This window comes from Mus pahari, chromosome 19 (assembly GCF_900095145.1).
Source record: "Mus pahari chromosome 19, PAHARI_EIJ_v1.1, whole genome shotgun sequence".
NCBI lineage: Eukaryota > Metazoa > Chordata > Mammalia > Rodentia > Muridae > Mus > Mus pahari.
Window position 1 is genome coordinate 9309890 of NC_034608.1, and position 4505 is coordinate 9314394.

The window sequence follows — 4505 nt, forward strand, 5'->3', positions numbered from 1 at the left end:
ATGTGATTTTTGGTGTTTTAGTTTGTTTATATAATGGATTATGTTGACAGATTTTTTTAAAGAAAAATGGAACTTAATCTTTATTTACAGGACATGATAGGGTAAGAAATTACACATAGAAATAAATTCAAAGGACAGCTTCATAGAGTATGTACAGTTTATAACTGTTCAAGTATAGTTTCTTTTGTAAAAAGTGCTACAATAACAAACCACATTTAAAAAGAGTTCTTAGTAGAGAAACAGTAAGACCAATTTATGAGAACACAGAATATCACAGCATATAGCTAACAACTTTGTGCCTTGTCTGGACATTAGAAGTTAAAGGTCCTGGGAGCTCCATCCTGAACTTGGAAGGCGAAGCCTTCAGAGGTAGTTTCTGGCACCATATTTTGATCTTCCTCTTCCTCCACTGAGAAGTACTTCTCAATTAAGTTTAATGAGGCCTTGTATACAGACTCATTTTCATGGCTTTGTAGTGCTTCAATTTTATCCTAGCCTCCACACTCTTCAGTCATTATACTGAGGTTTTGTGTCTCACCTGGTTTCTCCGCAGCCTGAAAGATATTTGAAATGGCATCAAGAATAACCTGAATAATCTTGGTACCTTTTGCACTCAAGAGGTTCATCAAAGGTTCTCTTATGCCACAATGAACAAGATACAAAATCTGTTCAAGAGTCCCATCGCTGGTATAGTTGGTTATAGCCCACGCAGCCTCCTTCTGTTTCTTAAAGTCTGCCTTAGAGAGGACACCAGCAAGAAAGGGGATTAGGGCCGTGATTCACAATTTCCTGTATCTGGTCCAGCTATAATGTTCGCATTGTCTGTGTGGCCTCCTCCTGAATATTTGTTTAGGGGTTTGTTAGCAGGCTGGGAAAGACTGCAAGTGCTCCTGCATCTATCACTTTCTGAGTCTGTTCATCTGTTCCAGTGACAATATTCCCTATGGCTCTTAGTGTGGGAGTCACAATGGGCAATTCAGTAGCTCCTAGAAGTTTCACAAGTTGAGGAACAACTCCTTTCTTCACAACCATCTCAATGCGCTCATTTGAACCATCAGTCAGGTAGGAAATAGCCCAGTAGGAATCTACTAATGCTTCTGGATCATTGAGGTACAGGAGTCAAACTAAAGTAGGAAGAATCTGCTCCACAGCATCTAAGGGAGGTACAGGGTTCTTGTTGCAAAAACAAGAAAGTGTTTACCTGGATGTTTGAAAGCATTCAGGTAAGATTACATAAGTAACCACATGCCAAGGATGACAGATCAGGAACTGCAAGAAGTGCAACAGTGGGTCAATTGCACTGTGTTTGATAACTAAGTCTCAGAAAGCTAAACCATCACCTGCAGTTCCCAAGAGCCCATACAGCTTGCTCACTGGTGTGAGCATGGGGAGATGCCAAGAGAGAAATAAAAGCTGGGATAGCACCTCCATCTACTATAGCTTTGGTCTGTTCAAACGTTCCAGAAGCAATGTTGGTGAGTGCCTAAGCAGATTCAAACTGAATGAGACAACAATCAGTTTTGCCCAAGAAGGACACAAAGTTTGGGATCAAACCAGCCCCGATGATGTTGTCTATAGAAGGCTGTTTCTCTCTAGAAAGCAGTTTCCGAGCAGCTTGAGTAGCTTGGAGCTGGCTTTCCAAATTGTGACTGTTTACGCCTTTAACAATGTCCTCAACAGACCAATTAACAGTACCCTGGTTGTTTCGGTTTTTCTGTAGTGAAGAAGTAGCATCATCAGGAAATGAGCTGACATTTCTCCTTTTCAGCATCTGGTCATCTTTTTTAGCTTTCCTAAGTTCCACATTAACTATTCGGCAGCAGTGCATTTCTGTACTCTTTCCCCTTGTTCTTGAATCTGTTAAGCCGAGCAGTTGGTAAGTTAGCATTCTCGTTGGTGGACATGGTTGCAGGAACAAGGAAGAAAGCTGTACAGCCAGCTCAGACTTCCCCGAAAGTCAGTGCGGGGCACTCAAGCTGTGGGTCGGCAGCTGTGGAAACATCTACTACCCTTCAGCCTTCAGACTTTGTGCTGGGTTTTCATATACTGAACCATCCCTGAAACCCTAGGATGAAGTCTACTTGATCATGGTGAATGATAGTTTTGATGTGTTCTTGAGTTTGGCTTGAGAAATTTTTATTGAGTATTTTTGTATCAATAGTCACAAGCATAATTGCTCTGAAGTTGTCATTCTTTGTTGCATCCTTGTGTGGTTTAGGTCTCAGAGTAACCGTGACTTCATAAAAAGAATTAGGTAGTGTTCCTTCTGTTTCTATTTTGTGAAATAATTTTAGGAGTATTGGTATTAACTGCTCTTTGAAAGTTTGGCAAATACTATCAGCAACAAACCGGGGGACGGGGGAGAAAGTCTGGTAGAATTGTGCCCTAAAACCATCTGGTCCTTGGGCTTTTTGGTTGTGAGGCTTTTAATAACTGCTGCTATTTCCTTAAGGGTCATAGGACTGTTTAAATAGTTTACCTGATCTTGATTTAACTGGTACTTGGTATCTGTCTAGAAATTTATTCATTTCATCTAGATTTTCCACTTTTGTTGAGTAGTTTTGTAGTAGATTCTGATGGGTTGGGGTTTTTTTGTTTTATTTTGTTTTTGTTTTTAAATTTCCTCAGTTTCTGTTGTTGTCATCTCTCTTTTCCTTTCTGATTATGTTAATTTGGATACTGGGTCTCTGTATCCTTTAATTACATTGGCAAAGGGTTTATCCTGTTGATTTTCTCAAAGAACCAGTTCTTGGTTTTGTTGATTCTTTGTAAGGTTCTCTTTGTTTCTTTCTGTTGATTGATTTCAGCCCCAAGTTTGACTTTTTCCTGCCCTCTAAACCTCTTGAGTGTGTTTGCTTCTTTTTATTCTAAAGCTTTCAGGTGTGCTATTAAGTTGCTAGTATAGTAACTCTACAATTTCTTTATGAAGGTACTTGGTGCTATGAATTTTCCTTTTAACACTGCTTTCACTGTGTCCCATAAATTTGGGTATGCTATGCCTTCCTTTTCATTGAATTCTAAAAAGTCTTTCATTTCTTTATTTTTTCCTGACCAAGAAATCATTAAGTAGAGGGTTGATCAGTTTTCATAAGTATGTGGGCTTTCTACTGTTTTTGTTGTTATTGAAGTACACCCTTAATCTGTAGTGATCTGATAGAGTGCACAGGATTATTTTAATCTTCTTGTATCTATTGAGGATTGTTTTGTGTACAATTATATGGACAACTTTGGAGAAGGTTCCATGAGGTGCTGAGAAGGTATATTCTTTTTATTTGGGGTGAAATATTCTATAGGTATGTTGAATCTATTTGATTTATAACTTCTGTAAGTTTCACTGTGTTTCTGGTTAGTTTCTCCTTCATTGACCCATCCATTGGTGAGAGTGGGATATTGAAGTTCCCCACTATTATTGTGTGAGATTCAATTTGTGCTTTCAGCTTTAGTAAAGCTTGTTTTATGAGTGTGGGTGACCTTGCATTTGCGGTGTAGATATTCAGAACTGAGACTTCATCTTGGTGAATTTTTCCTTTGATGAGTATGATGTGTCCTTCCCCATCTCTTTCGATAACTTTTTGTTGAAAGTCTATTCTATTGGATATTAGAATAGTGACTCCAGGATGTTTCTTGGGACCATTTGGTTGGAAAACATCTTCCAACGCTTTACTCTGAGGTAGTGTCTGCCTTTGTTGCTGAGTTTTGTTTCTTGTATGCAGCAAAATTATGAATCCTGTTTCTGTATCCAGTCTGTTAGCCTTTGTCTTTTTATTGGGGAATTGAAACCATTGATGTTGAGAGATATCAGACCAATTGTTTCTAGTTCCTTTTATTTTTGTTGTTGGGGGTGGTATTATGTGTGTTTGTGAGTCTCTTCTTTTTGGTTTGTCGTGAGATGATTAATTTCTTGTGTTTTCTTGTGTGTAGTTACCCTCCTTTTGTTGGGGTTTTCCTTCTAGTATCCTCTGTAGGGCTAGATTAGTAGAATGAGACTGTTTAAATTTGGTTTTGTCATAGACTATCTTAGTTTCTCCATCTACAGTGATTGAGAATTTTTCTGGGTCTAGTAGCCTGGGCTGGCATCTGTGGTTTCTTGGGGTCTGTAAGACATCTGTCCATCTGTCTCTGTCTCTCTGTCTCTCTGCCTCTCTCTCTCTCTCTCTCTCTCTCTCTCTCTCTCTCTCTCTCTCTCTCTCTCTCTCTCTCTCCCTCTCTCTCTCTCCCCTCCCCACACTTAATACCTCCTATTCTTTTCCTCAACTCCTCTCCCACCCAGTTCCTTTATTCCATCTACTCCTGATGTTTATTTTATTTCCCGTACTCAGTGAGATTAAAGCATCTTCACTTGAGCCCTCCTTGTGACCTAGCTTCTTTGTGTCTGTATATATGCATATGATATCATGCATTTCACGGCTAATATCCACTTATAAGTGAGTACATTCCATGTTTGTCTTTCTGGGTCTGGGCTACCTCACTTAGGATGATATTTTTCTAGTCCCATCTATATGCAT

The 4505-nt window shown here is 39.2% G+C and overlaps 1 pseudogene; it reads right to left on the reverse strand.

Moving 5' to 3' along the window:
* Nucleotides 1-311: 311 nt before the first annotated feature.
* Nucleotides 312-1931, reverse strand: LOC110336502 (annotated as a pseudogene).
* Nucleotides 1932-4505: the final 2574 nt, after the last annotated feature.